The sequence below is a fragment of the Scardinius erythrophthalmus genome (genome assembly GCF_964197995.2).
Source record: "Scardinius erythrophthalmus genome assembly, chromosome: 1".
Classification (NCBI taxonomy): domain Eukaryota; kingdom Metazoa; phylum Chordata; class Actinopteri; order Cypriniformes; family Leuciscidae; genus Scardinius; species Scardinius erythrophthalmus.
The window spans coordinates 28,484,225-28,498,201 of record NC_138221.1 but is presented as its reverse complement, the minus strand read 5'-3'; the positions used below and the strand labels follow the sequence as shown (position 1 = coordinate 28,498,201).

Below are 13,977 nucleotides of genomic sequence, written 5' to 3'. Positions count from 1 at the left end.
AAAAAAAAAAAACAAAAAAAAAACATGAGAAATATTTAGATTTAAGAAAACAAGGAGATTTATTGAGACATATTTTGGATGTGCAGAGAAATTTAAAAATGATAATAAATAGTTAGACTTATAAGGGGACATCAGGAGGTTAAAGGAGATATTCTGTGAAACAAATTATAATAATTAGGATTTGAGAAATTATGCAAGTAGACATGGAGAGGTTTAAGTAGACAAATAAAGATGTTCGGGAACACAAGGAGAAATGGTCAAAACATTGATGACATTAAGTTGTAATTATGACTTAAGAAGTGATATTATGAGATAAAAAGTTGAAATTATGACACAAAAAGTCAAAATTATGACATACTGTTGAAATTGACAAGTCAATTGTGACATAAAAGATTAAATTATGAGTCATGATGTTGAGATAAAAAGTCGAAATTATGAAGTCATAATTTTTCGACTTCATCTGTCAATTTCAACCTAAAAACACAAATAATGAAATTTACTTAATAATTTTGATTTATGTCATCATTTTGACTTTTGTCACAATTTACATTTTGTTTCGACAGTCATAATTTTGTGTCATAATTTGAACTTTTTATCTGATAATTATAATTTTATAACTTTAGCTTAATGTCAATTTTGACCTAAAAAAACAAATGAAATTTACGTCATAATTTCAAGTTAGCCTATGCCATCATTTCGACTTTAGTCACAATTGATATTTTGTTTCTACAGTCATAATTTTGACTTTGTGTGTCATAATTTTGACTTTTTGTGTCATAATTTTGACTTTTTGTGTCATAATTTTGACTTTTTGTGTCATAATTTGAACTTTGTATCTCATAATTATCACTTTTTAAATAATAACTATGACTTAATATGTCAATTTTGACTTGTGTCATAATAATGACTTTTTTATGCCAATTTTGACTTTTTTTCCTCACAATTATGACTAATGTAAATTTTGACTTAGTATGTCATAATTTCACATTTTTATGTCATAATTTTAACTTTTTATATCATTATTTCTTATGTGGCAGAAATGGGCTTCCATACTAAAGAGATCTTTTAGGGCGATTCTCATTGGAAGGTATAAAGAGACAGAGAAAGCATGAAAGACCTTGACTCTGGATGAATCAATGATTAAATGTGAATGAGATCAGAGGGAGCGCAAAGCACACTTTAAACGAGACCTAAGTAGTGTGACATTTAGAAGAAACTCAACATTACAATTCTGAGCTCAAATGATATGATGCGTCAGACTGAATTCAGACTAACATATCTTACATGTGCTGTGAAAGATGTGATTTGATTCATATAATTAGGGCTCTATCCTAATGAAACTGAACTTTGAGTGCACATTGTTAACAATGTTTACACACAAGCATATCAGCTGAATCTTTCACTCTTAAAAATAAAGGTTCTAAAAGGGAGTTTTCGCAGTGATGTCAAAAGGGGCTTTTTCACACCAGGTAGTTATAAGAACTAGCCACCAGAACTATATTTTCCCCTAGGGCCATTTTCCTGTTTGCATTCGCAACGTTATTTAAGTGCGGCATTTAAAAACATCAACAACGGCTTAGCATAAAGGTTGAGAAGTTCTAGGACTTCGGCGTCAGTTCAACTATCGCTGTTTTCCATGTTCGTGGAGTAAGTATAAACTGTGTGTTTACATGGCTTTCTTTTAAATGGCGGGTGCCAAATCAGAGTACACTTACGTCACTGTAGTTCCTATTGTCCTGGGTTAGACCCTACTCTGAAGTTGGAGCTATTTTAGTTTCCCAAAAAATGATCCTATAACTAAAATCATCCCCACTTCCTGTAGTGTGAAACACGCCAAAAATCAAATAGTTATAGGAACTATGAAAACAGTCCTCCAGTGCGAAACCCCTAGAGAAGAACCATTTTTGGTTCCACAAAGAATCTTTCAGTGATCAGTTCTTAGAAGAACCATTTTGTTTTCTCTTAGTGTGAAGAACATTTTAGCAATCTAAAGAAGCTTTTTCCACTATTAAGAATCTTTTGTGGAATGGGAAGATTCCATGGATGTTAAAGATTCTTTATGGAATCATCGATGCCAATAAAGAACCTTGATTTTTAAGAGTGTTAAAAACAACCCCACACCATAATCCCCCCTCCACCAAACTTTACACTTGGCACAATGCAGTCAGGCAAGAATTAAGAACATCTGATTATTATTATGTTTTCCTTTCTACACTGTAAACCCAAATAAGTTGGCAAAAAATAAAAATAAATAAGGCAATCAGTTACATCAAAAAAAAAAAAATGCAACTTAAGAAATTCTAAGTTTAAGTAATCAGAACTGGCAGATTTTAATTTTGTATGTGTACATTTTAATTGCTCTCAACTTGAACTGATATTTCACTTAAAATTATTATGTAATCTCAACTTAATTAGTATCTCAAACCAAGCTCCTGCTTCACTCGTCACCCCCCCCCCCCAAAAAAAAAAAAAAAAAAAAAACTAACAAAAAAAAAATTATAAAGAATCTTTTGTGGAATGGAAAGATTCCATGGATATTAAGGATTCTTTTTAGAACCATCGATGCCAATAAAGAACCTTGAGAACATCTAATTTCAATTCTTCTTCTTTTTTATTTCCAAATTTGCTGCAGCTTTTTTCCATCTCTTAAAGTACTTCATAAAGCCGGAGCAGAGGTGTAAACAGATACTGTCTGCTTGATCCCGTTTACATCTGCCATTTTTTGGGATGGTTTTCATGATCTTCAGGGGTTTAGCTTGCTGTTTTGAAAGAGCTCTTGTCAATTTTCGTTTCGCATATTTTCAGACATCAAGGGCTGGGTCGGTTTATGACCAACCAAAGAGCAAGACTCGAACCTTTTTCTCCTATAAAACTTCTTTTTAAAAGAGAAACACTTTAGTCTAAATATATAAAAAAAATTGCATCTTCCCTGAAGGGAAATTGCATTCAAGTGTAAAATAATAGTTTACAATCCTGATTTAGCCCTGAATGACAGTATATTTAGGTTCCCTCTCTGTATTTCCTGCACTTTTCTTCTGCTTTGACCTGTTAATGCTGCTGATGTTCAACCAGAAAGAGCCTCTGTAGATGTGAAAGATGTGAATTGTTGTCTATTATTTCCACTGTGTCGACTCACATTGATGTACAAAGAACCAGCAGATGGGGTTAAACTATAAACGACATGTATTTGCTTATTGTTTTGATATACTGTATTATTAATTACTGTACATGAGGGCTCATATGAGCTCTTTTAATACACCATATAGTTATTCTGCAGCTAGTCAACATATCAGCACAAGGACTGATATGAATATTACTCACATCTATGAAGTCTTCAGGTCTCGACTCATTCAGACCAGCGTGTTTACCTGCTGTTTCAGCAAAAATAAATAAAAGACACTTGCAGTTTAAAAAAAAAGAAGCAAAAAAGTTTGTAAATATATGTATATATACTTATATCTTCCTGAGCGTTTCCACACACATATATAGTGGATTTGAAATGTTAATACTTTAAACTCTGTCATTTATTTTTCCTGTGTTTGTTTTTGTCTGAGAGTTTTGTCAAAAGTACTTTGGTTTGATATATTCAACACTGTATATGATGTGGTCTTTTTGCCCATGAAAATGATATTTGATGTTTATATAGGCTATACAAATTCATTATAATTCATGAATATGTCAATACATAAAATAAAGAGCTTACATGAGCTGGGGTCTCTTCAATATATAATGCATATTTATTATATTTAAAAATCATGTTTAGTTGTGTCCTGTAAACATTATGAAAATGTCAAACGAATAGGCTTTGACTCGACAATTGTCAACTCGACAATTATACAAATACAGCTGCTCCAAAACGTATTTGGACACATTGTAATGACTTTTATACAATGTTTATGAAATGCTGTGCTTTCAAAATGCTTGCAAAAACTGCTTTTGTCATTCTTAAATTTTTTATCACACTTGCTTTGATATTTTGTTATACAATATACCCATGGCTAAAAGAAAGGTTCTCTTGTAATATACCTTGTGCATCAACCTCACTAATTTTTAGTTTGATTTTTAAAAATAAGCAAAAAAGTTTGTAAATATATGTAATTCTCTTCTTAAAGGGATACTTCACCTCTGGAAAGATGAATGTGTATTTAAAATAGGTCATTTGTGTAGAAGAAATATGAAGAAATTTTTGAATTTGGAGCTTTCTAGACTGAGAAAAGCCAGAAAATGTATTTTTGGCTTATGTGGATGAAAGACAACAACTCCCAGAATGCACTTGCTTCGCTGCTCTAGGAGGCCACTCCCAAGCCACGCCTACCGGTTAGAGAGCGCAGTTGAAAACAACAAGGTTAGGCTACTAGTGAGTCTCCGTGACGAGTTTGCCCAGGATTTCGAGATCGCCCAAAATGTCCGGGATTCGGCTTTTGCGTTCTACAGTTGCCATTCATTATGTTTACTGTGGCGAGCAGGACGAGACTGAGGGGCGCGGGAGAACGGCACAAGGCCGGTGGCGTGATTACTGAGACGCACGGTCTTGTATCTCTCACAGAGGAGCGGGAATTTTCTTAGCAATGTTAAAACGCACATCAACCGATCACTTGTTTAGCGTTCATGTAAACACTACATTCAGATTCACCAATCGGAATGAATTCAGCTAGATTGGAACAAAAGGTGTGCATGTAAACAATGAATGGCGACTGCAGAAAGCAAACGCCGAATCCCGGACATTTTGGATGATCTCGACGGCCGAACATGTCCGGGAAAAGGAGGATGGTAACCCCTACTACTCAGCTTTCTCCTACTACTCAGCTTTCTCCACAGAACAAGAGCCTGCTAGCTTAGCTTCCAAAGAAAGACGGCTGATACTGTGTGTACATTCTGTGAGTGAGATCCCACCCTCTATGGGCGGGTTGAAAACATGCGGAACTGCTCCTCCTACTGGCTGTAGTCTTTAGCCTCTGGCCAAACAATCCGCCGATGGCGCAAAATGACAATTTTTGTGTCATCTGAGGATTTTTTCCAGACAAAAAATACATAAATCTCTCGTCTCAGGGGGATATGAGGGTGGAAAGCACAGTAATTCGAAAATACTACAGGTTTTCTACTAATACAAAGCTTAATGCTAAATCCTGAAGTATCCCTTTAAGCGGTTCAATATACATGTATAAAGTGGATTTAAAAAAAAAAAAAAACAATGCTTAAAAATGATTATTATTAATATTTTAATTCTATATTGCATTTTGTTTTGTAGTGTGTGTGTATGTGTGTGTATGTGTGAAAAGAAAGAAAAGATTGAAATTCAGTTATACATCTAAATTTCTGAAAGTTATTATTCATTTATAATCTTCTCCATAAAAATGGAGAAGATTATAAATCGAGGTTCCTCCTTGATTGAAATCTTGTCACAGGTGGTGAACTCCCTCGATTGAAATCGAGGATTGACCTCCCCGAAAGCCGGGGGGCCCTGAGAATCGTCACCAACTTTCTCCCCCCATAAAGGGTGTCCAAACCATAGACTGTAAAAAATATGCACAACATGTTTCCACTTTCTTCCACTGTAGAAAAATTAAGCCAAATACCCCAGAAAATTTCATTGCCTAGTAGGCCATTTTTAGGCCATTTGTGTCTGCGCAGTAGTGATCCTGAGGTAGAGCCGTGGTATCAAAGTCCCGCGCACAGGGTACATTTACACCACAACGATGTACTAAATACGTAAACGTTTTTCTTTTGCATCTTCATACAGACGGCAACGGTGTCAAAACGACTAAAAATGCTGTATTCATGCCAGGCCAGTAGATGGCGATGTCACTTTGTAAAGAAACACTCTGCATGTATAGACTAAACACGTAATTCGCATAAGGTCACTGTTTGCACAAATTCACGTTTTTGTAGTTTCATGGAGACGGTAACGGTAATGGTATCGTTTTTAAAAACTTGCACTTTGAAACCTGTTTTCAAAAGTTTGTATTTTCAGCCCCCAAAACGCAGTTGTCGTGTAAATAAACAGGCAAAACACATAAAAAGTTTTCCGTTTTTAGTTGCACAAGCACAGCTTTCAATCATGACATTACACCTCATTTTTATAGTATCAAATAACTATCTAAACCAACACTTGAACATACGTCAGTGTGATGAGAACTGCCTAAAATGACAGGAATTTAATTGTAACCATCTGGTGCGACCAAAATTTTTTATTTTTTTTTACTTCATCGGAATGGAACGAAACTTGGTAAATGTTTTGGCACTTGCTATGTGAACACAGAAAAAAAAAATCATGGCATGATTCAAAAAGGTTAAATGGTCCTGAAAAAAAAATAGTCACATTTGTATTGTTCGCTGTCAAAAATTACGAATTTCATCTTGTGGAAGCGTTTGGTACTGCAGCCAAACAAAGTCTTACTGAAAGTTCATTTTTTGAGATAGCAAGCTCAAATTTGGAACTGTTTAGATTTATGGCTTTGATTATCTTGCAATTTTAGAGTAAAACGTGTTTTCGCAAATGTTTTTCGCAAATGTGTTTTTTTTTATATTTCATAAAAATTTAAACTAGTATTTTGTGCATTTTTCAATAACAATAAACATAAAATTCTGTAACTTTTTTTTTAAGTTCACTTTTTTCACAATAATCTGACAAGTGTTATCTTTGAAAAAAGACCAAACTTAAGTCTGTGCATTCACGATTTACCACAGTTTAGGTTGGAAAATAAATTGTCAGGTCTATGCTCAAAAAGGTGAAAAATTTATTATAAATTCAAAATGCTAAGATCAAAATGCTTTGGCTTCACTTTTCAGGACTTGATCCAAACACTTTTTGGGGCTTCTGTAAATTTCACCCTAAAATTGAAATGATATTATACAACAAGAATCATTGCATTAATGCTCATTCATCTGCTTCTGCTTTTTCAGTAAATACAGTGAAAGAAAAAAAAAAAAACAGAAAGAGTGAGAGATCTGAACTGAGCACTTCAGGACAGCAAGGACCATCATGAGAAAAGGAAAACCAGAGGAAAGAACGAAGAAAAGTGTGTGTCGTGTGCCAGTGGACAACATAAAGGACAAGAATATAAAACAGTTTAGAAAGAAGAGGAAAACACATCCAGAAACATTTTATTTTTCTATATGTTAGCGTTCATAGATGGACAGTAAACTGACACTGATGTGACTGTGCAGGGCCCCGCCCATAACATCATCCACCAATCAGAGACCATGGGGAGGAGTTAAAACAAGCTGAAGGCTGCATGACAAATGTGTTTCCTGTGGGTGGAGTCGTCGTGCTCTCTGTGATTGGTCGCTTTGCAACACATCCCAGAAAGGATGTCACTCTCGTCACATGGGCGGCACTACTTCCTGTGTCATGTGCCCCAGCTCACGTCCTCATTGGTCATCCATTCAGCCGTTTCCTGTGGAGAGACTTCATCAGGCCAGGATTCGATTCGTCCCGTGTGGGCGGAGCCTCTCGTTCACTTCCTGTGGCTGATGTCATAACTCTCCTGATTGGCCACGCTGCTGACCAACTTCCTGTGGTGTTCCTGGTTAGCACTGAAACTAAAGATGTCAACTACTGATCAATGTTGGAGTAAGAGGTGAGGGTGGGGTGTGTGTGGGGGGGGTGTTAGTTAAGAAGGGGCGGAGCAAAATTTCAAATTATGATTCATAATTCAATGCAACAATTTACATAAGAATGGTTTTACATTTATATTCGTTCTGTCCTTCATGTTTCAACTATTTACCTTATTTTACGCTGAAAATGTTTTAGTAATGTAGGAACTTTAGATCATAATGCATTTAATTTGCCTTTATTTGCAATTATTTTATGCCTTATATTCGCATTTATTTCAATGTCAGTGAAGTCAGGTTTGTAGTTTCCAAATTTACTACGTTAGAGCCACATTTATGAAACATGAGCAGAATTAATTTCTATGTAACTCATTAGTAATATTTATGCAACAATTTATGCAAAACAATGAACACAAAAGCTTAAAGTGAGGCTCCGCCCCGAACAAACGTTCCCACGGTTTGGATCCAGTTGATCAGTGATTCCCGGTCTCTGAAACTCACCGGACTGAAGTGTGAGATTACGATGTTTACTCTTAAACCAGGGGACAAACTTCCAGCCAAAATGAACCCGACCACGGATGCATCTAGTATTTACCTTAGAAAAACAAGAGAGAGAAGAAAAAGAAAAGTATTATTCATTGAATTATCATAGTGCTATATGACAAATATATCCACACGTTTATCTACTCCTTCATTAAATGCTCCCTTTGAATTATGTTTTACACAAACAGTGACTGTTAACCTGTTCTCTGGTAAGTTTTGTCAGCTGTGTGAAGTGTTTCTGGGGTTTGATACACCTGCGTGTGTGTGTGTGAGGGGGGTGTAACGAACAGAGAGTTTTATTTGGGGAAATGGCTGGAATTTTTAAAGCAAATTTTCCCTTTCCACATGTTTTGAAGAATGTATTCCTATATGTCAAGAGTGTAACAGTAGCTGTACTTGTACATACCTATCACATATTTATTATGGGGGTGACGGGGGTTGAGAGGTGGGTGTGTGTGTGTGCGCGCGCATTTTTTTCTATTTTAATCCAGTCATAATCAAACTATGCTTTATTTATTCAGCTTTTACTCTGACACATTTATATCTATTCACAATGACTTGTATTGTTTTTATATTGAACTGCTTATATTTGCAGCTCTAAATGTCCGTCAGAAACTCTGGCATGTTTAGAGTTTAATTAAGGGGCTGTTTACTCGACACCGTTTTTGGCTAAAAACTGAAAACTTTTTATGCGATTTGGCCGTTCGTTTACACGACAACTGTGTTTTAGGGAATGAAAATGCTAACTATTGAAAACAGGTTTCAAAGTACAAGTTTTGGAAAACAATACTGTTATCGTCTCATTGTAAACTACAAAAACGTGAATTTGTGAAAACGGTGACGTCACGCAATGCAAATTACGTGTTCAGTCTATAGTCGCGTAGTGTTTCTTTACAAAGTAACATCGCCATCTACTGGCCTGGCATCAATAATACAGCGTTTTAGTCGTTTTCACAGATCCGTGTGAACAGGGATCGTTTTGACTACGTTGTTGTCTGTACGCGAAAAACTTTTCCATCCTTAATACATCGTTGTCGTGTAAATGGCGTTATTTAGCCCCTTTAATCAGCACTTTTAGTTCATCATTTTTTTGTGAGTTTTTAGAAATTTGTTTATAGGTGCATTCACATTTCTGCAAAACTTAGACATTCGCGCATTGAATAGGCAAGCAGAATACTTTATATGCAAAGTGAAATCAGATTAATGTGTGGTGATTTGTTTTTATGACTTTTATCTGGTAAAAAAACTGTTTAAGGCGTTTACATTTACTGATTAATAAACAGTTTAGATCAGGGATTTCTCAAGTCGCACCCCTTTGACCTAAAATATACTTGAGTTAATATTTCAATAATTCAACAACACAATCACATTCATGGCTCTCCGTTGGTGGTTAATGATCACATGACATGCAGGTACGCACATATTTATTTTCGTTTTTTTTTTAGAAAGTGGTTTATTTATTTTTTTGTTCGTTTTTTATGATTTAATTTGAGGTAGTATTATAGTTTTAATCAATGTTTTTATTTTTACACTTTCTTATTTATTTTCATTTTAGTAAAAGTTTTTGTAAAATGTTTTTTTTAAATATATATATATAGTTTTTATTTAGTTGTATATTTTTTTATGTTTTACTTTAAGTTAACATTTATTTTATTTCAAGTAACGAAAATGTTATTAGTTTTATTTTTCTATTTTCTAAAATGTTATTATTTCTTTTTTTTTTTTTTGTTAAACTGTTTTATTCTTTTGATGATACTTTCACATTTTACCATATTTAAATGAAATCCGTAGAATTCCACAGATTCCCCTTAGAATCAGCATGAAAAATAAAGATTCCATCTGGATTTGCTTAAACTGGTTAAACTGGAAAGCTCACACACTTTTCATAGATCATATATTATAATTCTGAAGCAGCTACACTCATCATATTTATATACGTGTATTATATGAGAAGGTCTGACCCAGGGTGAAGGAAGAAAGAGAATAACTGTGTGTGAGAGAGAAGTGAACGAGAGAGCATCTGTCTGGTTTTACCGTGGTAAACGGTTGTTTTTCTATCTCTGCTGTGCTGTAAATATCAGCCCTCTCTCCTCTATCCCTCCGCTCCACCCCAGCAAAATCTTGTATTTTGTTCTAAAACGATAAGGTTTATTTGTAAGGATTTATAAAATCTATCTCTTTCTCATTTTTGTAAGCATTCAAATGATAAACTATCTTTGAAAAAAAAAAAGGTTTAAAGGTGAAACACTGAAAGATAAATGTATCTCTTTGAAGCCCTACAGATCTGTGACGCTATCAGTTCGTGTTTTCTTTCTCTTCTACTATCGCTACGAGCCTCAGATGAAAAAATCCTGTTTGTTATTCTGACATTATTATCATCATTATTATGACATCATATTTATTACTAAACCATTGATATGACCATCATTGTTATTATTACATAAATAAACTTGTCTACTTCAGCATTTGGTGGAGTTTATTTTGTCAGTATAAATACTAAATCATTTAAAGTTTTAATAATTTCTTATATGTATAGAGCAGCGAATTCTGGAAACATGTCTTTATAATTCAATACATGAAAATATAGTTATACGTTATATTTTAGGAAGAGGTCCCTTGGGAGTTCTTTGCATAAAATTATTAACTGTTTAGTAAGTTTGTCTACAGTTTATACATTTATTTATTTATATAATGTTGTAAAACAATACGGGGACAACTGGTTTTTAAACAATTGCATACAATATTATAATAATTATTATGTGGTATTAGAGTAAAAAATATAATGAAGATGTAATATATTGTGCAGTAAAAAATTATTGTGATTTTAACTGTAAAAAACGGTAAAAAGGCTATGGTGAAAAACTGTTAATTGGTTAATAGAAAGTTTTTGTACTATATACGGTGAATAACTGTGATAGATCTAACCGTACATTTAATTTAATTTTACAGTAAAAGGTTTTTGGAAGTGAAAAAGTCATTGTAAAATTTACAGTGAAAAAACGTAAATTGATCGGTAAATTAACATTATATCGGATTATGAAATTTTTTTTTTTTTTTTTTTACTGTAAATTTAACTTAAGTCTGTAAAATCAAAAATGTTGCTACCGTATTTTTTACGGTACATTTCTGACAACCACAGCTGCCCGTTTTTTTACCGTAAATTTAACAGAATTTTTAGGTTATACTTATGTGTGTGAGTTGGAATCTTCACTGATAGAACTCTGAGCCGAGCTGGACATTCCGCAGCGTTCCAGTGTTTCCAGGGCGATGAGGAAGTAGAGGAGAGCATTCGTCTTCCCGCTTCCCCCTCAGGACTGGGTAAGATGGAATGCACCTGTCCGTCTCCTAGGCAACCATTTACCTAAGAGAGGCGGAAACGGCATCGATCTCAATGAATCAGGCCCTGCGGATACACACATGCCGTTACACTGAGACGTATAGACCTATAATGGACAATAAACAGAGGGTGCAGGAACTGTAAAACATCTCCACAGTCAGGCCTTACGCCGTTCAATGATTTCAAGCATTTAAAGAATAAAATGCCTCGAAAATTGACATCAAAGAAAATATTAGGGTGGACCTTTGAATCTCCAGGGATATTCAGCTGCATGCATAGTCACGTGTTTAGTGATAGCTGAGACTGAGCATATGTAGGCTACATAAATATGTATATGTGATGTAAATAAATGATGCTGTTAAAACCGTGGCTAGTTGTCCCACTTTCTATTTCCATATTTCCAAGGATTGTGTATTTTTGAAAGGTAGACAAGCGTTAAAAAGATATAATGGACCTCTTAATTCCCAAACTCAAGCTGAACACGTGTCGACCCTATAGGGATTTTTGACTATAGCTACTGAGAATATGATTTAAGCACTTCTGACAACTAGAGTCTCCCCTTCATAAAATGTTTTAAATGTTTTGTGTCAAAAAAATTATTTTATGTAACATAACCTGCTTAATGTAAAGACTAAATGCCAAAGGCGACTGAGAACACAAGCTAGAGTCGGCTACAGGACAACATTTAATTTACTGTACTGTATGTCCAATGCTGTGTCCCAATTCGCATACTATCCATCCTAAATATTATTCAAAATTAGAATTAGTGTGTCTCAAATCGTAGTATGTTGAAATGAGCACTCCAAAGATACCCGGATGGTCTACTTTTTTCCAAAGTGCAGATCACTTGTAGGTCCCACCGTAGGACCCGAGCAATCTGATGCCACGTTTTATGGCTTAAGTGCCTGGTTACAAATCAGACAAATTCACTTTATTACATAAAAATGTTTTGAACTACGTTATAACGACCATTAATGTCTTTTAACTTATATGTTTCATATGATACTATATGAAACATATAAGTAGTATGTAACCAAAGCTATAGATTGTGAAATTAAACATTTCTCGTTCTTAGTGTTTTTTTTAATTAGCTCACATATATAATTAAATTACTATACAAGCTGTCTGTCGTTCTGTGTGTATAGGCCTACTGTGAAAAGCGCTATACAAATAAATATATTACTTGATGGGAGTTATCCCACTTGTAGTGGGACTCATCTCTTCACCACAGCACCTGCTCACTCTTATATTGCCCACAACCCATTGCGCGATTCGATTAGAACTACAAACACGAGTAAAACTTGTTTTAAAAAAACTACAAACATGGCGGAAGTGCGAGTCCGGCGATAGTAGAGGCAGAGCCCGTCTACGGAGAGCCTTCCCACTCCCTATTAAGTCCTATTGTACCGAATTTTAACACGCTAGTATTCTGCTAATGAACGCTGATTGGTCAGTGAAGGACTGATTACGACCAGAGATACCGCTTGATGGCATCGTGGCATCCGAAGCGGGACCAGAAACCAACAAAACAAAAACTCTTCTAGCACGTGTATTTACCTGTGTCAGCTGTGTTGTCGATGGCTCGAGAGGAAAGAAAGTGCAGAGTGTGAACGCACCAAAGCGTCTGAAGGATTGCGTAAAGCAGTATCTCTGGTCGTACGATGTGTATGACGTCATTGACACTTTAAAAGACTTTTTAAAGCAAGAATATCGAACACCCAGCAATGTGTAATTTCTTTGCATCTCCTTTCGAAAACAACATTCCAATTACTAGACAAAAAATTATATCCTGAGAAAAGTGGATTTTGAGGGGTATAGCGTCATAGACCTCCATTCATTCTGCACTCGTCCTGTGAGCGCCCTCATATGGAATCAGAGTGGAACTGCAACCAGTTCAGAAGCCGGAAGTGTACTGAGAGTGAAACTTCTCGCCTTATTAGACATTCTCTGGTAGAGGTTTAGATAAAGGGGTTTGAATGATTAATTAGGCTATCAGTATCTAACCTGACGAAAATGTATTTATTCGTGGTTATCAACAATAGGCTATATTTAATCTGCAACAGCACTGAACTTTAATAAAGATACGTTTGGTCATTAACTTTTAAATGCATCATTATGCAAACATATGAGCAGAGTCTCCGCATAAAAAAACAATGACTGGCAGATCAATGTGCTACTATATTTCTCTCCGAAACTGTCGGAAATTAAACTAAATTGAATGTGGAGGACTTTAAAGGTGAACTTGTAACTTTTTTACCTTAACTGAACAGCTTCGGAGTCATTGGAATGGTCATATTACTTATTTCGGGTTGAATGGTGGTCGTTTCGCACCCCCCTGGTGCCCGTGAGCGGAAAATTCGCACTTGCAACTTTGAGACGGCGGGCCGCCGGCAGCCGCGGCAGGAAGTATCGCGTGATATCAGGTCTCGCGATGTAAACAATTGCTTTACGGCCAAAAGAAATCTGCTCAAAAACTGTCATTATTGCGCTCCCTCACGCTGTTCGAACCCGAAGGAAGAAGACGTTTTAAAGAATGTCCCATC

At 35.3% G+C, this 13,977-nt stretch overlaps 1 long non-coding RNA gene across 1 annotated transcript in view; it reads right to left on the bottom strand.

The window, feature by feature from the left end:
* Positions 1–6,018: 6,018 nt before the first annotated feature.
* Positions 6,019–13,977, bottom strand: part of LOC308693527 — a 91,677-nt gene continuing 83,718 nt past the window's right edge. The window contains exons 2-5 of the long non-coding RNA XR_014030466.1: positions 12,992–13,084; positions 11,283–11,500; positions 8,056–8,149; positions 6,019–7,542 (exon numbers count right to left, since the gene is read on the bottom strand). This is a non-coding gene — a long non-coding RNA (uncharacterized lncRNA). The remainder of the gene's footprint in view (positions 7,543–8,055; positions 8,150–11,282; positions 11,501–12,991; positions 13,085–13,977) is intronic.